The 25,591-nt window shown below is 43.9% G+C and overlaps 1 protein-coding gene across 16 annotated transcripts in view; it reads left to right on the forward strand.

Moving 5' to 3' along the window:
* Nucleotides 1–1,775: 1,775 nt before the first annotated feature.
* STRBP (spermatid perinuclear RNA binding protein) overlaps nt 1,776–25,591 on the forward strand; it is a 72,846-nt gene continuing 49,030 nt past the window's right edge. For 11 of the 16 annotated variants that reach the window (XM_056353012.1, XM_056353010.1, XM_056353011.1 and 8 more), the window contains exon 1: nt 2,083–2,211. The gene's annotated coding sequence lies outside the window, so the exon portion shown is untranslated. Of the gene's footprint in view, nt 1,883–2,082; nt 2,212–2,463; nt 2,546–3,155; nt 3,248–20,601; nt 20,624–24,441; nt 24,470–25,591 lie in introns of those variants that run through there. The other 5 variants (XM_056353000.1, XM_056353002.1, XM_056353004.1 and 2 more) reach the window with 5 other exon arrangements.

Raw genomic sequence — 25,591 nt, forward strand, 5'->3', positions numbered from 1 at the left:
ATACCATATCTTGCAGATTTTCCTCTCCTTACTACATTTCCAGCTTTACTGCACAGCCACTAATTTCCACAGTTGTCCCTTTCCATTCCACTATCTTCCCTCCAGCAGCTGCCTTCTGGGCTATATTTGTACTGTGTCTCTACTTGCCGTAATCAATTTCAAATAAAAACGTTCTCACATTAAGTCCTTGGACCAGACCCTGATTTTCTAGCCATTATCTTCCCCCCCACTTCTCAAGTCATACGATTTAGCTGAACACATTCATTGCTTTGAAACCTCTCGATTCTAAACTTGAAAGTAGTAATTGAGATTCCTCAGATTCGTTTCTCTTTTCAGTCCTTGAACACCATGAGATAAAAGTTCATTACAAAAGTAGAGCTACTCCTGACTGTTCAAAGAAGATACAAAACATAAGATTAATTTGAAAAGGCTGGACCTTTCACTACAGGTAAAATTATTAATGCATAGGTGTTTTCTACTTCCACTCTAATGCTGCAAATCACTCTTTTGAATGGAAGGTACTGTTTCACTTCAGCCCTGAAAATCTCCTGATCCTACTGCCTTTTGCAAAGTTCTCTCCTAGGCTGCTTCAGCACAGCATGTTGTGTACTGATTATTTTGGCACAGAGCTCCCCAGTCAACTGTCTTTCACCTTTACAACCTATATAAAAATTAGTTCTGGAAAGTGTAAAAGGTGGTATTAAATATGATTGCCGTGGATTTATGCACCAAAAGCTGAGTTCAAAAAGGCACTTAACCTAGAAAACCCAAAATTTCAAAAAAAATTCTGAAGCACTCATGTGAAGGTATTGGCCCTCTGAATAATGAAGCAAAGCTGTAAAGGTTCTATGGAGCACGCACCCCAAGGAGGAAAAACCCACCAGACTGAACCCTCCCTGCTGTACCTAGAGGTTGTGGTGTGCTGCAGGTTTCTGTGGAGCCTGGTAGTGACAGCACGGGGAGCTCCTCAACCCCACCGCGGCGCCCACCTGCTCTGGAACGCTCAGATGTCAGGGATCAGGAAGGATTACGCCAGGGCAACTGGAAGCTAACTGGAACCCATTTGTCTGGGTTTCTAGAAGAGGAAGATGGAGATCACTGACCCCAGTGTTCCTCGCGCAGCCAACCTGCCTGACCATGGCACCGAGCTGCCTCGGCTCCCACGTCCTCAGGGAACCGCTGAGGATTCTGTGGTAACTACTCACACGGAAACGCTACTTCTCAGCACAGTTTAGGAAACCGCTCCCTCTCTGCGCTGCTGCGGGTGTCACAGTGGGATATAACCCCCGAGGCCGGGCCCTGCCTGGGTACGCGGTGCCGGGGCCCTCGCACCTCACCGCGGCCTTCGCCCCCTCCATCGCTCCTTGCGGCCTGGCGCTGCGCCACGGCCCCCTCAGGCGGCGGGGCTGGGGCTGCATGGGGCGGGTATCGACACTCACGGCCCGGGGCCGGGCGACAGGGAAACCGCCCGCCGAGATGCCCGGCGCGGGGAGGGGGCGGCTGCTCCCGCCCTGAGCGGGACCGGGCCGGTGCTCCGCGAACACCTGCCTCCCGCCGCGCCGCCAGGCCCGGCCACCCCTCCGCCGGGGACGGCGATGAGTAGGACCCGACCGCGCCGCTTACGCACTCTGCGCCCGACACGCTAGCACCTACGGCATTTGCGCAGCGCCAGCCCTCTCAGGTGCAGCGCCCGTTGACGACATTACGGAGAATTCGTAGGGAACACTGACCTCTTTGAGGGGCTTTACGTAAGTGACGTTCCTAGGTGCAGGCTTGGCCGCTCCTAACCCGCGTAGCTGCGGGAGCCCTCCGAACCGCAGGGACCCCTCTCCCCGGACGGCGGGTGGGACTACGCAGTTTGCGCAAGGAGTAGCGGCCCCAGGTAGGAAACCGGCCGGGCCGGGCCGAGCAGCTTTACGCCAATTCCGTAAGGCTGCGCCGGCCTGCCGCGGGGAGAGAGGAAACGGCCGGTTCCGCGCCGCTACGCAATCGTCGCGACGGCCCGGCATCCCGCTACGCAGTTGGCGTAAGGCTCTCTCTCAGGTGCAGGGAGGGGGCGGGCCCACGTTGCCCGGCAGCCCCAGCCTATGGGGGCGCTGGGCGCTGTCACGTGCCGGAGCCCCGCTCGCCGCTGCGGAGCCGGAGGAGCCGGACGGGGCCACGGAGCCGGGACGGGGCCGGGGGGCTGCGCCGGGGCCGGCGGCGCGCGGGGTGAGGCGGGCGAGCGGCGGGGCCGGCGGCGGGCAGGGCGCGGGGCGGCGGGCAGCCCTCCCTGCGCGCCCCTGAGGGGAGGCGGGCGCCGGGCGCCGCTCCTCCCACTGCACCGGGCACTGCGGGCAGGAGGCAAGGGCAGGGCACGGCGCGGGGGGCGGCGCGGGGGGGATGGGAGGCGGCGCGGGGCGGGGGGGGGGCGCTGCTGCGCGCGCGGCGGGGTCGCTCGGCGCCCTGAGGGGCGGCCCGCGGGCGGTGCGGGGGCGGCGGTGCGGGGCTGGGCGCTGCGCGCGGGCGGGCGGCCTCGCGGCGGTACCTGCCCGCGGGCGCGCAGGTGCGTGCGGGCTGCGCGCGGGGCGGGGCGGGGCCGCGCGGGGCGGGGCGGGGGCGCCCGGCGGGCGGAGCGGGGGTCCCGTCCCCGCCAGGTGCCCGGGGGGGCGGCGGGCCGGGGCTCCCGCAGAACTTCGCTCGGGCCGGGCCCGGGGCGGGGGCACCCGCGTCCCCCGCGCTGCGCCGCCTCCCCGGGACGCGCTCCGGTGCTGGGGCTCCCTGCGGGCCGGTTCCCTCTCCTCGTCCTGCGGCTGCCCCGCGCTGCGGTTTTGTTAACGATTAACCCGCTCGCTCTGCTGCAGGGGGGGCTTGGAGGGGCAGCTGGGGTCCTGTGCAGGCTGCTGAGCCACCGAAACCTGAGTTCTGAATGGGAGCAGGAGCGCGCATTGCCTACCTCCGTGCCTTATTATTTATTTACCTGGTTCTGAAAATGGTGCCGTGTGATTTACAGAAAGTACGGAGAGCGTGTCCCGCTCCAGAGAGCGTGCATTCCCGACAGCCCGGCCACAGGGCACGGCAGTACCAAAAATTGATGAACCAGGGGGTCCTGGATGTACTTGAATTATTTTTTTCCTCCGGCTGTGCACTATGGTTCCATTAACATTTTTTAAAAGTTTTGCAGACTTTGTCCTCAAAACTCAGGAATTCAAAGTGTGGCTGAAGTAAAGAAAGGCTGAAGCGGAGGGCATTGTTGTCAGAACAGAAGGTATTTCTTATTGCCAAGTTCCAGAAAATATTTGCGCAACTGTAACTTCATTTAAAATAGCTTAAATTAAAATAGCTGTGTGTTCTAGTGAGCATTTGAAACTTGGCCTTCTAGGGTAATGACAGAAAATTAAAATAATTTCCTTCATTCATGCAGAATAGTTTAACAGCCTTGGAAGGAATGGAGAAGGAAGGACTGCTTGAAAAACTTGGTCTCATTTTATTTTTGAAGACATGGTAGTAACCATTTTTGAGAGACCCAAAGGAAGCGACTGTGGAGGCGGAGGGGTCTGGTGCTTGCGGGGAGGAAGGAAGGAAGGAGGATGGAGCAGTGCTGTCTGTGCTTGGAGGGAGGCCTTACAAACAAAACTTTTGGAACAGGAGGGGAGGAAGGCCTGACGGTGTCTCTGTAGAGGTTATGTTGCTGTGTTTCTTTATTTGCACAAGGTTGTTGCTCATAGTCTCTGAAAAGCAAAAGCGTTTTCCAAGAATTTAAAGAGTCCGCCTCTTAGACGGGCCATCAGAAATTTGTAAAAGCTGGGTTGAAGTTATTTCCTCCCAGTGTGGAGAGGGAGAAGTAATCCATGTCAGCAGGCTGCAGCTGGCTGTAGCTTCTGCTAAATTCCTGGTCATTTTTAGGAAGTTGGACTTGCCTCTGGAAATTTTCCTCTGCTTTGTGTTGGTGTGGGATGAAGGGAGAGATGGCAAAAAGAGTGGGTAGGGATTGCCAACAGTAAGGTTTCAATATTTTCGGTTTTCTGTTTCTCGGGATGTTGTCATTGACGATGCAAGTCTAGTGCTGATTTGGCATTTCTAGTAGAATCTTTAGTCCTTGCTGGTTTTCTTATTCCTGTTTCTATAAAGGGGTTTTATTTGCGTGGGCTATTCATCCGAACTAATCATAATTATTGAACTATTGACAATGTCGTCATCTCTCCACAAAGACAACACTGATGAAGTGCCAGTTCTTGCTCCGAGTGGTTGATGAGCTAAATGCAAGGTAGAAATCTAGGACTTAATTTCTTGGGGAACTGGAGAAATATTCGATCTAGAAGTACTTGTGTGTTGGGTGATAACTGGTATGAGTGCTGCTGAAGAAGTGACTGAATCAGCCTCATGGTTTGTCTTAGAAGGAGGACTTGGACAGAATTGATTTCATACCAAAGATTCAGAAGCAAATGAGAAGAAAGTGTAAATGAATGGCAGATGGCAAAAGGCACACCATGCCTAAACATTAGAGAAGTAGTTTAAACTCGGGTGGATATGCAGGTATTGGTGACCCTTGTTTCTGACGTGTAAGCAGTTTTTTCCATGCGTGTTCGTTCAGTAACATGATGCTTAAGGTGGCAGAGCTCTTTCCTTTTGAAGCCCCTCAGTTAATGTTCCTCAAAGGCCTGCGGGTGGACTGAGATACTACCTTTTTTGAACTGCGAAATCCTGTTTGGAAATAAGAAAAAAAAATAGTCTGAGAAGCTGCTTCATGTTGTGAAAAACCTCACTGTAGAATCATGAAAGCTGCACTTTTTCCACGTTGCTTTGGAAGCAGCTGAACTTTGTAACTTGGCGTGTAAATAGAGCTCTTTGAAGAGCACATCCAGGGCTGGAAGGAGGGGAGAGGGAAATGCCCTGGCTTGGTTAACAAACTTCTGAGCGTGTAAAGAAAGCCACGGTGGGCGTGCTTGTTGAAGTGTCTGTTAAAACACAGCAGTTTGCAGAGTCTTGTCCTTGGTTGTGGTGGTGTACATACACCTAGAAGTGGCCAGCGTAAGCGTAAATATGAAACAAGTAGGAAAGTGGCGGGTTGTGTATTTCTGTAGACTGGGCTGGGGGAGGGAGAGTACTCGGGCGATGGAGGGGAAGGTGCCAGGGGATGTGCTGGACACCCAAGGGCGAGTGAGGATGCAGAGGTTCAGTCCACACCTCGCTAGGGTAACTTGCAGCTCTTGGTGAGTTAGGATTTATGGTGAGCCTAGCCGTGCCAACAGACCGCTGCAGCACAGCAGTTTGATTTCTGTAACTTACTTTGTATGGAGGAGGGAGGGGTTTTCCGTGCTAACAACATGCACATGAGGAGCACTTGGCTGATGTGGTGTCCTGGATTTGCAATAAACTGAGCAATATTGGCAAGTAAAGATTGCTTTACTGCTGTATATGCTGTAGTGATGAGATCAAAAGGAAAATTCCTGTTTAAAGCAACATGAAAAAGTTACAGATTTAAATAGCAGAAAACTGCAAGTCTTAAACATTTCTGTAGAAATCATAATTTAAGTACATTTGTTGTAGTTGCAGTGTGATTTGACAAATAAAACTTTCTTTTTCATTTTCATATTTAAAGAAACAGAAGCCTAAGCTGCCCTCCCTGAAAATATTTGCTTATATTTTTTATCAAAAGCGCTAATTGATACAAGCTACAAGACCAGAGACAATATTTTTTCAGTTGTATTTTTGCATTTCTTGGCACTTGTGCAGTTTTTCCTTCTTATGTGCATGTCTCGCTGAGCAATGATGACAGAAAACATAGATTGTGGCACATACGCTGTGTCAACTCACAGAGAGAGAGTGTTTCTGTTTAACTTTTTTGAAAACCTTAATTCAGGTCCCTTTAAGAAAACGCATTCATAGGATTTCTTATGAAGGATATGAGAGAGTTAACGTAAACTTCTTGCACTTTGGATTTTTGGACTTTATTTTGTAACTAAATTACCTTATGTTTCTGGTCCTTTCACTCTCTGCATCAGGGAATGGAAGAGGACTGAGAAAATTCTTGGACCCTACTCGGCGTTGGTCTGTGCCTTGTGTTCATACTTCTGCTTTGTAACGCATATACTGACCTTTCTGTTGATTTCCTATGCAGTATCGGAATGTGAACAAGGTGCTGGTTGTAGGAGAAGCATAAGAAAAAATTCAGGGTATGTCATTTGTTCTGCTGTTACTGAAGGCATGTATGTAAAGCATGGGACTGGGGCTGTTCTGTCCCTTCTCTCCTGCTAAAACCAAGACCTCTGAGAGTAATCCAGTGTGTGGATTTTCCATGTGGCTGAGCGGGGGTGCTGTATTACTGGCCACCTGCACATTTGCCAGTTGGCTAATGGAGTAGTAAAGACCATGGATTATTAAAACCCAGGCCCTTGTTGTTTTACTTAATTGATTTTTCTATAATTATGCAAAACTTCATAACTCTTTTGTAGTAAAGTATCTTCATAACGTGCTGGCAAATTAGAGGTGTAGATGGATGTTGAAGAAGAACAATCTTGCGAAATCCAATTGCTAACTGATTTTAGGGGATCTCTTGGATTGTGGAAACTTAAGTAATCCTGCTGCATGGGTTGATTTAAATTAGTTCTCTTACATTGTGGTTTGGCATACTGTTTAAGAGCCTCAAGACGCTACTTGTGATTGACATAACAAAATGTAAATTATATGCTGTTTTAGTAGGCTCTGATTTATCTGTTGTAAGGTTTGTGTACCAATAGTATTAAGCTCTTCTTGCAGTAATGTTTCTCTTGCATGCACTGTCTGCATAGGGGAATTAAATTATCCTTAATTGTATGCTTAAAAATAAAACAAAATTGGGGTGTGTCTGGCTATCACAGTAAAATAAATTTTGCTGCTTCTTGTTCTTTTTGTGCATTTACTTTAAATTGACTTTATTGAAAAATTGAATGTTTGAATATCTGGTTGGAAAGAACACTCTTACTGGTGGCTAACCATGAGATGTCATGGAACTTGAAGAAATATTAGAAAGCAGAACCAATTAAGGTTTTAGACCTTAAACTGTGATGTAGTTACTGCCGAAGAAGTAAAATGATTGAAGCAGAACTTGGCATTTGGCTTGGCAGTAAATGAACTCAATGGTGAGAGACTGGTGTTGCCTCTTAGAAATTGCCCAGGAGCAGGAAAGGGCAAGCTGGTTTTAGAGGCCTTTACTTCTCTATTTCCTCCGTTTATTGGGAGGGGAGACACTTTAAATGCATTTCTTGTTTGACTTGTAATGCAGCAAATCTGAGTGTTAGCATAGTGTTTGAAGTACTGGTCCCTGAAGTGTCTTTAGTTATTTTCTGAGACACAGGTGTGATGCTCCGAACACGTGGAAGTGTTTCTCCCAGGCTATTGGATTGAGTTGATTATGACACTAAACAAGACCTTCCCCTAATCCTCGCTGTCGGCTGGCAGTACCTGCTTTCCTGGAAGAGCATAAACAGAGTACAGGCGTGTGGGAAGCGCAGGAGCTCTTTGAAGCTGTTTTGGGAACAAGTGGCGTGTGTTTTTAGAAATGAGCTTTGGCAAAACAGTCACTGTGGAGGCTGAGACTTGAGGCTGGAGAGCAGGGTGTCCTTGGGCAAGCAATGCTGCTGACTTCCTCCAGTGAGATTTTCCCACAAAATGGTTTATCCTAGTGCCAATGACACTGAAACTGATATATTGTTTTTATTCTATATGTTAAAGGAGGTGGGTCAGGTCCTGTAACAGTGAATTGTGATAAGCCATGGTTAATCTTGGAGGAGGCATAAAAAATTTAATTACTTGTTGCAGAGCATTGAGTGGCTTTGTTTTTTTGTTATGGTGCAGCAGCCAAAGCATTGTTACTGAGAGCCTGTTTAACCCTTTCCATAAATGTGGTATCTCTCTTGAATGCCCTTGTAGCTGCTCTTTTAAAAGTGTACACAATTCAGCAAGGAAACAAGCCAACATGCTGCATCCCACTGAAGTTAGTTGCCATTGTTGAAATAGGTGGTGTCTTAAAGTTGCTAGCTGGTATATGTAGGAATAAAGAAGGTGTTTAACTTAAATGGTCTTTTTGCAGCCTGCTTAGCAAGACATTGAGTGGCTGTACTAAACATATCACCTGGAGACTTGTGAAAGCCTACAGTTAAGACAGTACAAATCAGTCCATTTAAAAAACAAATTACAGCTTGTATTGAAAAGAAAAAAAAAAGCCATTTGAGTTCTCTGCCCTATGGGAGTCAGCTGTCAAGAGTGAAGCTGGTGCTGTGTTTCTGGTATGATATGTAGCATGATCATAAAGGATCCGACTCTGTCACCTTTCGTAGATAGGATGAATGGGGTCGGGTTGGGGATCTTTTTGTTAGTCATAGAAACAAATAACATGTTATCTGAAAGTGCTGACTAACGTGTGTTAACGTTTAATCAATTGTGGAGTTCAATTCAAATAACAGCTATTTATGTGGTGGTAATTATCTGATCCTGAGCGTGGCTGTAGTGCTGAGCTCTGGGCTGGTGGGGCACGGTGCAGGCAGCGCAGCCTGGTTTTCCAGCCGTGCTGTGGGGAAGCTGTGAGAGGTGTGTGACTGATGCTGGATCTGGATGAAGGCTTCTGTTTTCGAGTATGAAGACAAGAAGAAATATTGGTAATTTATTCTTATTTTTTGATACTTCTGTGCCGAAGGGGCAGCTCTTCGCACATTGGGAACTTGCTCTTTTTCTTTGGGGTGGTGCTGTAGTTTGCTCTCTGACCCTCTGTGTGCTTAGTAATTTTTTACTTATCTACTTGGCTTGATTTCCATATATATAACATGACACTTTTTAAGTATTTGCTGCAGTGGAGAGGGCTCTGGAATAGAAGGGGAGCTGTAGGTGTACAGCATGTGTCTTCAGGGAGTGAGGTACCACAGAACACATGCCGCAGCTGGAAAGCTGGGGGCTGTGGTACGATGGGACAGGTAGGGAACATGGAGCTCCAGGTAAGATAGTTGGAGGGAAAGGGTTGCAAGGAATCCATAAAGGACAGTATGGAGGACTGTGAAGTGCTCGTAGAGAAAACTGAGGATTGGAAGGTACCCGTAGAAAGCTGGGGAGTGTTTAGCCCCAGAATAACATATTGTGGTAGTTGTGCACCTCAGAGCCAAGCCTGGACTAATTTTAGAGTAATTAGTAAGAGAGACTTCAGGTTCGATTGTCTTTGGAGGTGGATTCTAGCAACCTGACTGGCTGATCTTTTTTCTTTTTTTCTTTCTATATAGGGACATGAAAGGTGTGCCTAGGTAGGTCTTCTGTTAATTAGCAATACTGATGTTATTATGATGAATGTTAGTTATGTAACTCCTCACCCTGAATCAAAGAGGAAGAAAAATTTGTATGGCCTCAGCTCTTGGCTTTTGCAGTTACTTTCCTGAATAGTAAGTGCAGCAAGAACAGGAGGGTTTTTTCTTTTTTTTTTTTTTTTTTCTTTTTTTTCTTTCCCCTTAAGTAAACTAGACTGAAATCCTACCTGAGAACCTACTGGAGCTGGCAGCTGGACTCTAATGAAAGTGAAGGAGCTTGGGCTCATCTTATTTGCCTCACGAAAACTTTTGACATTGCTAGACTGAGAAATGAGATCTCAGATGTAATCTCAGATGTCTGCTGGAATTATTTTGTAAATGCATGTGGTACAGAGACTTGGATTTGTACTCCTCTTCCAGTCCTAATCTCTTTGCCTTTACTCTGATAGCTGGTTTAGCTCAACAGAAGAGGAAAGGAAAACATAAATGCCCAAGAACTGATTTCTCCCCACCTCTGCTTTGAAGAATGCCTCTTCCATGTCATAGATTCTTAGTGACTGTCACCTTTTCAGAGAGCTAAAAGTGTTTGGTAAGCAGCTATTCAATGTCCCAATGCCTCATGATTTCTTGATTTGATGTCTAGATAATTTGACTTAACAAATAGATCAGGGCTTCTTTGGTTACCTGGTCATGCTGTGCAAGCCTTTAATAATATAGAGACTTAATTTGTTTCTTTAAAGTAATCAGCTGTGCCATTTGGATGACCTTAAAGAGTGTATCACTGGGCTTGAAATGGAGCGCTGCATCTGTGTGGTAACCGCGGATGTTACGTTCTGTGCATCACAGTCAAGACTTGAATAATCGTGAGCATTCCTTCTAAAACTGGAAATGGGTAAAAAGCCCAGTGAATAACCTCTTCAACACCAGGTGCAGAGCAGCACTGTGATCCAGTGGAGAAGGTCTGGTGTTTAAACCGAAAGTATTGGTTACGGGAGCATTTAGCCCTTTTTCAGGTTCTGCTGCTGATTTACCGCACAACTTCATTTCTTTGTGTCTGAAGATCCCCTATAAAGACCTGACATGTTTCCCTCTGTTGCAAAAGCTGTTATTTTAAAACCAGCAATAAACGTACTCTGGTAAATATGGTGACAAGTATTCTAGAAAAGCCAGGAAGAAAAGCAAATACTGGGAAGGTGGGGGGAGACAAAGCTGATAACTTCTTTGCTTCTGGTGGGTGAGGGTGAAATTGGTGACTGCCAAAAATATGAGCTCAGAGAAGTATCTTGTTCTGCTCTGAGCCCACATCTGTACACACCTCCTCATCTCTACAGATGGCCAGGAGGCTGAAGAGAGAACACAGTTGTCTAAATTTGTGTAAGAGAAAAGAATCATGACTCCCACCTTGAAGGCGAACAGGAACCTCCTGTAACTGGGTTATTTTCAACAATTTAAAGAATTTGGTTGATTTTTCAGTTTTAGCAAATTATGTGAAACCTGACACTGTTTTTAGTTGCTAAATAAATGATTTTTTTAAAACTACTTTGTATAAAAAGGTGGTTGGCTGGAACCGTACTCTTTACTTTTTCAAAACTAGCCTGCTAAGGAATACATTTGATCTAGAAGTCATCTTTTCATGCTGATGTTTTAACAACTTACAAGATACTTCTCCACTTCAGTGTTCATAGTACTTCATATTTTAGAAAAAACAACGGTCGCTGTTTAAATAGTGATGGTACTATTTAAATCAATCGTGATAAAAGGCACAAAAATAAAATATTTTCTTCTTTATGTTTCTCTTCTACCGACATTAGCGTGGGAATAAGATCGTTGTTTGTAGGTTGATTATTTTTATAAAGTCTGCTTTATTTTGGGGGGGAATTCAGTCATTTTCCTTATGTTAGCCCATGAGATAAAGGATGCTGTTTAAAGCAGGGAGCTGGGAGTCAGCATTATATAAGTCGTGGCCTCTTGACCAAAAACGTTTTTGTGGATGTGGCCTCATGTAATAAACCAACAATAAGAGTGGTTTACAAAGTACATCTTTGACAGTTCTCCAATTAACCCCCGTTCTTTGCAGACAGGAGTTGAATACTGAATGTTCCTGAATTGTGACTGTATATACTGTTCCCCTCCACCCCGAACACTGAAGAACCTGAAACTGGAGACTTCCTGACCCTTTTAAAAACAAACGAGCAATGTTGTTTAACTTCTTGCTATGGGTCAGGAACCTGAGCTTCATGCCAAGTTTCAGCATGAAACTGAAAACTGAAACTCTGAAACTTTCAGAGTTAAGAAAAAAATCTCTTGCAAAGAACACTTATGTGGAATTACTGATAAAGCTGCGACTGTTGAGGCGCTGTGACTTACTAAAGCAGATTCTTAAAAGGGGAATGATATGTGGCCTGCCCTAAACATTCTTCAGTAAATTAGAGTTCTTATTTGAAAAATGTAACCCAGTGCATAGGTGTGATATTTTGTGTTCCTTAATATTGATTCTGCATTGGTGGTAAAATAACTGTGTGTTACAAATAGATCTTTTTCTGTGTAGTTGGGTAGTAACACACCTCTGTTTTGGTTCCCGTTGAGATGTTTCCAAGTGTGCTTTTAGCAGTGCAACATAAGCATTGTGTCATTGTCATAACAGCATTCCATTCTCAGTGAGAAGTTGCAGCAGCACCATAGCAGCAAAGATGCCCTTGGCCTCTCCCTTACAGCATGGTGTTGGTCATCCTTCCAGCACCATGTCTGCAGAACTTTCTCTGATGGCTGCGTTGAGTTCCGTGAAATTTTGTAGGGGAACCAGCGTACTGAAAGAATATTAAGGATTCAGAAGAGTTTCCAGAGAAACAGTCGAATAGAGTTGAATTAAGCTGATTGAGATGAATGAATTGCCCAATGAGGTGAAGAGAGTCGAGGTAAAACTGTCAAATGTTCCTTCAGCATTTGGAGTATCCATTTACTGATGCTTCTGCAGTTACTGCAGCGTTTGAGTATCATTGTACCAGTGCTTCTGCAGTTGCTGTAGAAACTGTTGGCTCAGGCTCTCTCCTTGCAGTTCTCCTTCAGGGGAAGAATGGCACGAGGAGAGCTTGTATGGGCATGGGACTCGGGGGTACGTTTATTGCTTTCTTTCACACTGCGATCTGTAATCTTTATTTTTAATATAAATCCCTTGGCTAGCTTCTTTCCTTTTGCTTGTAAATGTTTGATGTGTATGTGGTGCTCGCAGTAAAGGAGTTCTCTTGTGCCAGAAGAACAAAGACTAGCTTTCTGTTTGCAATGGGCACTGCTGATTTGCAGCAGTCGACTGGTTTTACTGCCAGTTTTAGCAGGTGCACCTTGTCTCAATGGGTGCTCTTTACCCTCGTCACCCAGTACAGTAGTGAGCCTCATGCTCAGTACATAGAAGACTGAATTTTGTCTGAGAGCTGAGTACAGGGGTCTGCTATACTTCTCTCTTTCCTTTTCCCTGCTTCGTTTCCATTATTCGTGCTCTCTTGTGTTGCAGTTGGACTAGATGATCGTTATAGGTCCCTTCCAACTGAAAATATTCTAACAAAGTTTGGAATATCTCCTCAGAAGACTTCTCATGTGCATATGTAGCAAGCAGTTCAATAATATGCATGTACAAAATACAGTCAGAACTTTTCTTCATATTTCAGAATGTTGGAGCAGATTAGAAAACTTGACAGCCTATATGCTGTAAAAAGACTCTAGTGTTCAGTCATGAAAGTGTGTAGAGAGAAGGTTGTTAGTGTAGAAAAGACTGAAAAATGTGTTTTGGCTGCTCTTGTCGAGAAAGAAAAATATCTTCTAAGTTTGTCATGGGGTTACAAAAACTTGCTGTTCTCTTCCTGATAGGTAGAGAACGGGGAGGCTGGAGGGAAGGGGGGAGAGCGGGGTTGGTTGGTGGCCTTTGGTGCTGTCCTTCTATTGCAGTGCTTCATCTGCGGCAGCACAGAGCGGGCTTTCCTCTTGCCAGACTGGCGGTAGCAGCCAAGCACTGCAGCACAGGAACAGCTTGCATTGCCCCAGCACAGAAACCATTACACAGGGTAGCTGTTGGGACTAGTAGGGGGGAAGGAGAAGAGCTGCTACCTTTTAGACCTCTCTGGGTTTGCTGTACAAGAGACAAAATTGCTTGTCTGGAGATCCAGATATCCAGAATGCATGAAGCCCAAGGGAAGCGGTACATATTTGTGACGTCTGTGCGTTCGCTTTGCTTCTGTTTGTTTGTTAAGAGCCTAAGAGAAGATGGGATTAGAAGGAGGAAAAAGTAGCATCAATAGGGATGAAAAGTGGCCTTTGGGCAGAGTTGGGTTTGTGGTAGGGGTCATCATATTGAAGTACACACTCTGTATTCTCCTTACCAACAGATCTAGGATCAAAGTTGTTGTCCTGAATGAACTCACAGAATTTATAAACTGCTATTAGATGGCTGGAGCTGAGCATGGGGAAGGTTGAAGACACCCTGTTTGAGGTGTGTGATTCGGGTACAGGCAGGGGAAGTGATGACACATGCACTACTGGTCATCCGGGAGTTGCCAATTTCTTTTCTGATTTTTGAGAGAGATGCTGTGAGACCCTCCATCCTTTTTGTTTGAGTGGTTTAGATGGCTACCTGGTATCTAGTGTGACAGCAGGGGGGGTTGATTGGTTGATTTTTTTGTTTGTTTTTTAAGAGAGCGAGAGAGAAGAATGAACTCCATTATCCCCTATAGCCTGCCTCTATGCCATGTAGAGCTTTAGAAGTGGCAGAGACAACTACTTTTGGCTTTTTTTCTTCAAAGGCAAACATTATGCTAGAATTCTGTGTCTGGAACTAGATGCTCAATGCTGAGGAGCAGGCTGCTTTATAGAGTGGGGCTGCAAAGCTTCCTCTTTATCTTGCAGAATGGCTCGGGTCCCTTGCTAGTGTCCTGAAATGGTCTTATTTTTCTGGCTCCTGTTCTTCCTGAGAACAGACTGTGTGTGTCCTGCTGCCTAATAAATGAGGGACTCCATTGTCCTCTTTTGAAAGACACATAAGGTGCCTGAGTCCATGTCAGTTCAAGAGTGGAGTGCTCAAAAAATTTGATGCCTGAAAATAGGACACTCTGAATTAGACTCCTGAGTTTAATCACACCATATTCAGATATTGAATTGCTAATTTGAGTCTCATGAATCTACAGGTAATTGTCAAACATTTACTATGACAGTTTGCCAGGCTGACCTGTGAAGGGTGGCTGTCGTCCTGTGAGGAGAGACTGAATGGCAAAAGCAGCCAGCAATGCAGTGTCTGTTCAAATTAAACTAAAGAAGCCAAAGTAAAGGGTGGAAAGCTAGAAAGCAGGGGGAGAGAGAGCATGCTCCATGCTCGGTGTGTATAGTAAATGAAAAACTAACTACTTTTCCGAGTCCTGCCTGTTTACTGTGGCATTGGGCAAGTCACTTAAGTCATTGGGCAGTGGGGTCTCTGTGCAACAGCATAACACTTCCACCTCTTACAGCAATTGGAGAATTAGTATTTATGAAGTGTTGTGAAATTATGTGCGTGTGGCTAAGGTCTGATACTTTTTGCTAATAAAAGCATGTTGAAGCTTGATACTGCAGTCAGAATGGAGAAGACTGAGTAATGGTTTTAGTCTCTGCTGTAAAGTCCAGCCTGAAGATTGCGGTCTCCCGCAGGTTAGCAAGGTGACATTGGGTAGTACTGTCTTGTTTACCGGTAGATGGAGAAGTAGTTTCCCAGACTTTCTTGGTTTGTAACCTCTGAGTCCTTTCATTCAATTTATTGTTCATGGTGTTGCAAAAAGCCTTAATCTCTTGGGTGGCTGCAGAGACAACGCTAGGGAACTTGAAAAGGTTGCCAGTTGCTTCTACAAAACAGCTTGGCAACACCTGCATACTTTGGTGAGTATCAAGGTGCAGTGTTTAAGAATGAGATCAGAGAGCCTAGGAAAGCAATATATTCTCCCCATGGGAAACTGAAAAAAATTATCACAACCACTTTGAATTAATACAGTTATGTAAGCAGTGTTACTCAGCAAACTATGCTTATTCTCCAGTGGAGATAAGTTCGATTCCTCTGTTAGCTTTTAATTTTCATGGCGATATTCCAAGAGGAAAAAACACTACTTAAGCTTTGTTTTTAGCACAGAGGTAGATGGAACATCTCTGTCACTTGTCTGAAGCCATGTGTTAAAAGGCATGATTTTTTTTTTCCTAACAGTTTTGCAGAGTAATAGGGCAGAGTATGATTTGGATTACAGAAGACACATGCTGGGTCAGTTTCAAGTCTGCCAAGTTCTAATTTGCAATTTCTAGAAAATTTAGAACAGAAACATCTGAGTGCCTGCAGAAATCATCATTCTAAATTTAACTTGTGGATTTTGTCTCGGTAAGGCATGAAACTGTCTGGTAGTATTCGTCCACTGAGTTTCAGGGTCAGCCTTTTCTTGTGTTGTGAATTCTGTGCTGGTGGTTCTGGCATTGCTTTTCCTGGTCCTGCGGGGTGGGAGTTTTAAATGCTTTAGAGCAAAATGCTAAGTGAAAAAGGGTTAGCTAGGTTTAATTACTTTCTTTTTGTTTCTCTCAAAGCAAGCAAAAAGCCTTTGGAAAAAGTTTCTTTCACCTTGTTATTGTTTTCTTTAATTTCTGCAGCTAATTAATGGTGGACTGACTTTTAAAAATGGTTCTTATTGGCCTCTAAACGCTCCGTAGGAGTTTCCAAATGGCACTGAGAAGGCCCAATACAGGGGCTTTTGTTTCCACAATAGAGGAGCCGTGCAAAGTGAGTAGAAGAACTCATAAACCAGCAGCAGCAAGTGCTCTTTCAGTGCACAAAGCAACACATCCATGTAATTTTTTAAAAAGGATTTTTCTCATTAACGCAAAAGTTTCAGGTTTTAGAGTTGAATTTTATTTGAACTGTGGAATGAGCTAGATTGACTGCATTATTTTACAACTAAAAGTATAGTTTTAGACTGTGAAAGCCAAGCAGGCTTTTTGTTCTGACAAGAGCAGAGTTCAATGTTCATGTCCCTTTGGTTCTTGTTCTCCTTGTTGTGGTACTTGTAATAATGGTGGTGCTGTGACATGGGTGCAGATTTAGGTGTCTAGGTAGGCAATAAAAATGTTAAGACTCTAATCTAGCTTCCTCATACCATGTCACTGAAGGATGAAGGGGTTTATATCCTATTGCTGAGTTTAGGAGAATACCATTCATTTAAACTTAAACTATAGCTGTTCCTTAATTCTGGTTTTGATCCTGCCTCCGCATCTTGAACTGTGCGCTCTCCTACCCTGAGAAGTTTTGGCTTTCCAAGTGCACCTTCTTTTGAAAATAAAATAAAACCCATCAATGTTGGTTTTAGGAACAGCAGGTTCCCTGTTATCGGAGGAAACTGAAGTGGCTAGACACAAAATGCAGTTAATGGCCCAAAATAAACTAAGTTAGATTGTTTTTCTCTAGTCTTTCCCCTGACAGTAATTTCAAGTGTTACTTTTAGCAGCTATAGTGTATGAAGGGAGCTTTGGGGAGAAAGTGAGAGTTTTGTTGTTGTAAATCGATCTCTCTGCAAAGCTGAGAGCATTCTGAATGCTGCTATTGATTGCGCCGTCTGTTTGCTTCCCTCAGAGAAAAACGGGTACGCACCCTCTTCTGCACTAGAGTTCAGCAGCTTGCTATCACACGCTTTGTTTCCTAACCTGGATGTCATGTCATTAACCTCCACAAACTCCCTAAAAAGCAGGTTCCTGTGGTTTGTGGCAAGCGTGTTTCCTCCAAGACACTTGATGCTGATCATAGCCTTGTATTTTGCTGTTCAGAAATGTGTTGCTTAACGTTGACAGGGAGAACAATGTGTGGTGTTGATCACTTGATCTAAGGAAAGCAGTAGTGAATGGCAAAGACTGAGGAAGCTTCCTATTAACGAATGAGGAACTAAATGTCTTTCATGCTGTTGGGAGTAAAGTGGCACACTAGAGATGACTGCATTATCTATAAAGAGATACAAAACTAATTGATAGCTCCATATGAAATACAAAGAAAAGAGACCAAACTGGCGAAGTTGTGTCTATGTTCTTAAAAATTATATCCTGGTAGGCTTGGCAGATTTATACTGATAGCTGCTTCTTTCCACCAATTTTATTTGAAATTCAGAAGATTTAAAAAAGATTGAATGTGACTTCTTGAGTTCAAGATCAGTTGCTTGTACAGTTGTGTTCTCCAAAAGCATTGGAGAACAAGTGCTAGAGACACCTAAACATAATTTTGCTAACTTTTTTGTTTCAGTATGATGCTAAAAATAAGCAAACAAAAAAAGCTGTGGAATTCACTACTCGTTTCAGGAAGTTCCGAAGGATAAGACTGGCAGATATATCTTATGCAGAGAAATGTATTCTACAACGTAGCTTGTGGTCTTCAAACTGAGCATTCGCACCGCTGATGGTCCCTGCTAAAGTTATCTTTTTTTTTTTTTTTTCCCCTTTTACATAGCTGTACTGTGCTGTGCTAGCTGGAGAGAAGAATAATAGATGAGTTTTGCAACTGAACTTGGCAGATCTGACAGCACATGCATGCAGCATAGATCTGCTGCAGCAAGAAGATGCTGGATTAAGCCAATAAAAGTTATTTTTAGACACATACAGTTTTACAGGGAAATAGGGGTTTTTTTCTATTGGTTTTGTAAATCTCTAAATATGATTATGGCTCTTTTTCGTCCTTTTAGCCAAGCTAGGACTTCCTACTACAAAATCTTGTTCAAGACGTAAATAGTGGATTTAGAACTGTCATTCTGACATTAGTGACTTTTCCATCTGATGCATTGGTGCAGCATTTTTTACTTTCAGTATGGATATCGTTCCTAGTTTTCATGCCTAAATAAACTGCTTCAAATCTTTTGGTAGGTTTATCGAGCATTTGAAGTAAATAATTGTGTTCCAAGGCTGAAAATTGATGGCAGCCAGGGTACCCTTCCCTAGAGAGATATCCCCATTGCTTTCTGTTGGAGGGATTCTTGCACAATATTCTGAATCAAATTTGGTAGTTTCTGCCTTGCAGACAGTATCTCTACCATTCTTCTCTCTCCAAATGCTTCCATTACTGACCCTGATTCATTGGCATTGAATACTGTTTCTTTGGAACATGTGCTTTTTAGAAAAAAAATCTACTAAAAATCCCCCTTTCCCCTTATTTGTGTGTGATTGACTTACAAAATCAATTTCAAGTCAGTCATGTGGAAGAAATTCATTAATTATACTGCAGGTTCTGTTTTGTTGTAGCTGAGGACCACAGTGAGCCCTTGCAGGTGGGGCTGACAGCAGCCACGGGGCAGGACTTCTGGGCTGGTGAGGCTGTACGGGTTGTATCTGCAGCGTTGTGGAGGAAGAGTGTTTTAAAGGAGGAGGCTTTTGTTTCGGAAACAACCTAAGATCATAGTTACAGATTTTGTTTCAGGTGCTGCTTTGGCAGTACGTGTTGTGACATTGAACTTCAGACTTCCCTGGAAATAATAATCTAAGGCACAGGAGAACAAGAGGGAAACGGACTGAAAATAACAGGGTTGGATGGATGAGATGGCTGGAAAAAAAACTTATAGTAACCTAGAACCTTTGAAAAGATGTTTTTTGACAAAATAGCCAATTAGACAAGAAGTGAAAAATTAACCTGAACTTGTTCAGTAGTGATAGCGGTACTAAACCATGGTAAAAGTCTGATGGAGGGTGCATAATGGCTGAAAGTACAAGAGCTCCTTGCATGATACTTGCTGGGTCTAGTTGTCTTCTTTTCCAAATCCTTTTAAATCTTCTCTCTTTAATTAAAAAAAAAAAAAAAGTCACTGAAGCAGCAAGACTGACATACTAGAAAATGCATTTAAGTGGAGTCATGAATGTTTAAACTGGCTGAAAGGCAGATGTGCCCAGTAGCCAGTGTGGATCTGCAGTATTGAAAATGCTGGCTTCTTTACATATTGACATCAAGAAGGAATTCTAGGGGAGAAATTGTTGCTTAAATTTTGCCATTAAGGGTAGCTGAAATTCTAGTCAGAAGGATAGCGTAAAAACTTCTTAATACTTTGAAACTGAAACTACATAAACATTAGAAAAATGTGTTGCACATAGTATTTACATTGTATTACTTGTAAGAGAGTTACTAAATTTGTTTTATTTACGACACAGAGGTTTAGAATCCATGTTGCTTTTCTCTTTCATCTTGCCAATTACCAAGATAGGTATTAGCTTGAGATGCGGAGCAGAGAACAGCTAGCAGAGCAAGCTTGTTTTGCTCTTGCCTCATGGGATTGATGAACAGTGCAGACCACCAGTACAAACAGATCTAGTTTTACCGTAGGACAGTTTGTTCTCCAGTCTTTCTCTTTTAAATTTTATTTATGACCAACACAGGGAGGGAATACTGTGATTTCCAGTCTTTCATGTGTACGCCTTTGGCCTCACAGTTCTGTAGAAGAAAGACACGTTCTCTTTGGTGGAAGAGTGACATCTCGCTGGCCTTTCCTCTGTCCCGGTTGTGTGTGTCAAATGGAGACAGCGGTGGGCTGCAGCCAGGGTCAGTGTGCAGCCTATGGAATGTGAATCAGAGCAGGAAAGAAACTGGGGCACTGCAGCTATTTCAGTTGAGCTGAAGGGTGCTAGGGAAGAAATGTCCCAGTTCTTAATCTCTTAAACATTGTGGCTGCTTTCCACGGTGGTTCTGGAGCAAAGAAAGCCTTGCAGCTAAGGGAGTGGACACAAATGATACAGACATGGAAAGTACCTAGGAATCGGAAGGTCTGCAAAGCTTTGGTGTTGAGATACAAGTGCAGAACAGGGCTTCGGTGGTGAGAAGCCAGCATGGCACTAAACGGCGCTGTGTGGTTGAGGAGGTAGAGCTGTGATTCTCTTTTGGAGAATGTGATGTAATGTCAGGCATAGATCCAGAATTTTGCTTAAAACAGCTCTGTCTCTGGAAAAATGACATTGCAGATGGTGAGTGTAATTTCAGTGTAACATCATCCTTTTCATTAATTTAGTTAATTCTTCAAGTGTAAATGAATGTAGTTACAAATTTCAGATGATTCTGAATGTGGATGTCAAATTGCAACTGCTTCACAGACGGGTGCGTACTGCAAAGCAGCATCAGGTTTCCACTGTCCAGTTTAGCCAGAAGAGCAGGAATGCTTAGCATGTTAGAAGTCAGAAATCAGTGTAACATTTCACAGTTGTTGAGAATCCAGTGGTGGTTTCTACTTTGTCTCAAATTAATACTTTGCTATTAATTACTTAGGTACTATCTAATCTGTGATTTTTTAAAATTTTATTTTATTTTTTTAAGATACCTGCCAAGAAGTGCTGCCTTTGAGATGTTTTGTTTTCTGTACTTCTTAGCTCTACAGGTAATTCAGTTTTGGATGTTTCTGAGTGGTTGAGCAGGAAATACATTAAACTGTTAATGTTCATGTGTCAATTTGTTATTTAAGTGTCAACAGCCAGTTTTTAATTATTTTTTGCATGTGGTCTGTCTCTACTCAGTCTTGCATGTTGACACCCATACCAAGAGATGAAGGCGTTTTCAAAATTAATTCATTAGAGACCCTTTTAGCGCTAGCTGTGACTGGGGTGCTGGGCATTGTGTGTTGGGGAACATGAAGCCATATAAAAATCTGGAGTGCGATAGATGTAAAAAAGTACTTTGAGGGCTGCAACTGGTGTGCTGCTCTGAAGACCACGTAGGGAGTTTGGTGGTGTATCTTCCTGCCCTCAGTAGTGAATAGTAGAAGGAAAGGATTTATATTGCTTCCAAACCTATTTTTTTGTTACACGTTATAATTTGATACCTGCAGTTATTTCTAATGTATATTTCTTTCTGAGATTGGATGGTATGGTTCTATATAAAGTACAGCATTTTATTTTTCCGGTGATTGTATATATGATCGCACTGTGCCTCTGCGTTCCTTTTTTAACCTTCCTGTTAGGCGAGTGATGATTTCCCCTTAGACCATCTTTTCTTCACCCTCTTTCCAAGAGCTAAAAATATAAGCTATGCTTTGCGCATCCCTGTTTCCTTTTACCTTAGTATATCAATCTAGATTAACTGATTGTTTGGCTTGAATTCTTCAGCTGCTTTAATTACTTTACCAGTGGGATCTATTTTGGCTGTTTTTTCATTCGTTGCTTTACAATCTGGAGGGGAATCCATGTGTTCTCCCACTGTCAGTTGCAAGGACTTTGTTGCATCTTTGAACCCAGGTCCCAAGTTCCCTGCCCATGCCTGTCCCCCTCGGCACAGCTGGACCCTCGGGGAGCTCTCTCAGTAGACGGGTGGGCAGCTGCTTGCCTTGCACTGTGAGCATCGTCAGAGCTCTGGACCCTGGAAGATGACTTCCATTCCTCAATTCTGGTGATCACAGGTGCCATGAGTCCAGGTCTGTTTATCAAGTGTGTGCCTGCCCTGTCTCTGGCACTTGTTAAAGCCAGGTGTTGGGGCTACCTGGCAGAGGCTAATCCTACGGGATTTCCGAGTCCAGGAGCCTTCTCTCGAAGAGAGCTGTGAGAACAGGAGTACTAGACTCAAGTGTCTGTTGTGTGAAGTGTAAGAATTTGCCAGAGGAAGTACCTTTCCCGCTTTGAACTCTAGTGTTGCTTTGTAATTATTCATTTGGCTGGAAAATTCCAGCCTTCTAAAGGCTAACCCAGATGCAACTTTGCCAGGAATTGCATTACTTGGAAAATAGTAAGACTACTATGAATATACAGTCTCCAGGTGAAATTGAATGCTGAGCATATTGTTGGAAGCAGTCTGAGCCTTATTAAATATGTATCCCAGTGTTACAATTGCACTTCTTTACAAAATGCTTATATGACTGTGAGTGGCAAGAATTTCTTTTCATACGGTGGTGAAGAATGAAGAAACCAGTTCTGTGCAGCATACAGGGAGTTCGGATTTAAAGTAGTAAATATCTGCACAAGCAGAAGGTCAGTCATACTTTGCAGATTTCTTTGCCTCATACTCCTCACTGAATCCTCATGAATTGTATTTCTTATCTGTTCCCCTCAGTTTGTTGATACTTTTAACATGAGGGAAAACTATTTTGATATTTCTCTGTCAGTTACTTTGACATTAATCAACATTGCAGATCTTGTTTTGTTTGGTGTCTGGGTACATCATAAAAAGAGTTGCTGAAAGAGTTCAATTACAATATCAGCATCTCTGCCAAATGTATTGAGCTGTTCTGAAAAGCGGCTTGTCTTTTCTGACCCAGATACACAGTTTCCAACTGTGGGAGATGCTGCCAGAAAGACTCTTGGCAGAAGGCCAGCAATAAAATTATACTGCAGAAAAACACAACATATTTTCAGCAGTACTGTATAGGGTGTGACGAAAAATTACCTGTCTGCTGAATGCAAAGCAGAAATAAAAATAAACTTCCAATTTAAAATTGCAAGCCTCGTATTCTGACTATTGCTGACTTTTAAAGGTAACAAAAAAGGATATAAATTCCTTTCTATTACCGTGTCTGACACACCTCAGGCTGCATTAGATACTCACTGATTTGTTATTAGCAACCTTATTTGGCTTTGCTGCTCTGTTAACGTATACTCAGAGTGAGCCTAGGGTGATGTGCACTGTAACTGCAGTTCTCGTGGACAGACGCTGGTGTAAGGGTAGGTTAGGAGGGTGGAGGCCGTTTTTAGTGCCTCAGCTGAATATTGTTGGCATGTGCCTTCTTGATGTAGCATTTAAAACCAATTTTCATGGCATCCTTCTTGGCCTGGCCAGGTGCCTGAAGAGCAGCTCACTGAGGTGAGGGTTTGGAGGAGCGGAGTCCAGCGACCCTGGTTTACTCTTCTCTGTTGCACCACTAACACTCCCCTGCGAGGTACCACGCTGTGCTGTGAGGGGGCATCAGAATGCCGAGCACAGTTTATATCTCCTTTCTGGAAGCTCGTAGCTCCCTGATTCTGCTGTTATCTTTCAGTCCCCATGGAGCACAAGTACCTGTTTCTCCTGCTTTTTCACTTTTGTGTTCACCAGCGCTCAGAGGTAGCTAAGTGCATTCATTATTCTGGCTGTTTAAATGTCCGTCTCTTGGGAACACAACTGCCAGATGCAGGGATATATCCTACTACAAAGGCCTCATCTGAAATTCTTTTCGTTGTTTGTCTTGTGCCAAAGCATAAACTTCCTCTGTGAAGGATGGAATGTTTAATGGAAACATTGCTAGACTGTCATGGTGTTTTAATAACATTTCTAATGTGTCAAATCCCCAGTGACTTTAAACCACACTGCAGACTCCACTCCGCTCCTCTGTGACCTGGTTTGGAGACAGCAAGTATTTACTCTTGTTTTACACTTTAGGGCCACATGATGCAGAGGTAAAGTGACTTTCCCAAGGTCACCTAGGTCTTGGTAGTGCTGGTAGCTTTTCCTAGAAATTTTTGTGCAAGTGTGGGTGGCAGCCCCTGGGTAAGACAAGCGTGCGTTTTAGTATTGTGCTTTTTATTCTGGGCATCAGCTGTTAGTTCCCTGAGGATGCAGGGACAAATATCCTGCCTGCTGTAGCCTGGTAGTAAAATAAGGCTGTTGGATTTATGGAATAGCTGCTCACTTCACGTAATGCTTTCTGATGTGTTTTGTGCTGAGCTATGTTCTGCTGCCTTAGTCCATATGGTTGGAGCAGATTTGATTTTAGTTTTGCTTAATTTAATTCTGCATGCTGTCAAATGTACATTGTTCTGTATATTGTGTCTGCACTTTTATAGTAAACTCCCTCCTGTTTAGTGCTTTTGTTGAAAATTTTCTCTCAAAGTCTGAACTATATTAGGATTTCACTCCTGTGTTTATTTGTGTGAAATATTCTCGGGATGTTAATGAAAGAAGTTGTCTTATCAGCTTCAACTCGACTTTCAGGATTTTTTTTCCCCAGCTTTCTGGATTTTATAGTAAAGGTCTCTTCATGATTCAGCTGTATATGCCCAGACCTTGGCCATTCACTGCTGAGAAAAAGGGCAGGTAGAATCGAGCTGGTAAATACTCTCTTGCCACTGAAATTTGAAGCTGCCTTGGAAACAATATGGTTACTACAGCTTAAGGCAAAGTACTGAGAGGTGTCGGTGGTTTTGCTTCTCTGCCCAGTAGAAGATTAATGCCCATAGTAGCTGTGAAACATTTATTTTCAGTCTGTTTCAGGTTTTCAAAGAACACTGAAAAGCACTCAGCACATCCAGGATTGCACTCTGAGGTATGTCTGTTTCCAGAGCTTGTGATGTAGTTTGCAGACTTGCCCTCTAGACAACAGTCTGCTCAGCAGTTTAGTGGAGCACCAGAATTTGCTCAGCCAGCTTTCTCTGTCCATCTGCTTCCAATACCCTGTACAGGCTGATAAGCAACAGCTTGCGGTAGTCTTCGGAGGGAGGCCAGGCTGGAGTGTTGCTCGGAGTCTAGAGACACTGTACTGGGCATATGCTGCAGTCAGCAACACATTCCAGTGTCCTCCTCTCTGCCTCGAATTGCCAAGTTACTGTTACCAGAGAAGATAGCAAACTGAAAATGTGAAGTGTAGGAGTCACAGGGAAGGAGAGTATGTGAAGATAGCTGGAATTCAGTTTGAAGAGAGAACTAACTTGAAATAGATAGATGGTCTAGAAACATGTCCCATAAAAGTCTCTCTAGCTTGCCATCTGATGACTCAAAAGCATATTATTATTATTATTATACAAAAGCAAAACAAAAAGACCTCCTAAAGGGTGTGGTTGCTTCTGAAGGTGGAAAAGCTTGTGACTAGCTCGTAGAATAAATAGTTCAAAAGGAGTAATCTTTCTGTATTTTCCTTCTCAGCTGCCCCTGCTTGGCTTTCAGGATCTCTTAAGAGAAGAATCTGGTCTTACGAAAGAACATCCTCTTCCTTGATCGCTTCTGGGAAGCAATGTGGTAGAGTTCTAGTGTACCTCAGTTGGGTATTTGGCCTTTGTGGTAGGAAGTGAGGTCCTTCAGTGTTTTCGTTAGCTTGCTTTTCCCAAGTATTTTTAGTATGACTGCATTTAACTCTCTTGGGGTTTCTTCCTTGGCAATCTTTAGCTGCTGGAGCAGACAGGCCCCTGCACAGTGTTCTTGTCTGGCTGTTCTTTGTTTTACTCAATCCTACATCCTAAATTTGGTGGTGTGCAATACAACCAACCAACTATTAGGCACTTGCTGCCAAAGCTATTCGTCCTGTAAACCTGCTACATTTTTCCTTTACTAGGAAAGTAGTGAAGCAGGATTTGTTGCTGCCTTTCGCCTGGCGTGTTGAGATCTCTATGGGATGCAACATTTTAATTATTCCCTGTCACACCCCTGAGGTTCAGGCATCTACTCTGCTTTC

Source organism: Falco biarmicus, chromosome 9 (assembly GCF_023638135.1).
Source record: "Falco biarmicus isolate bFalBia1 chromosome 9, bFalBia1.pri, whole genome shotgun sequence".
NCBI classification, from domain to species: Eukaryota; Metazoa; Chordata; class Aves; order Falconiformes; family Falconidae; genus Falco; species Falco biarmicus.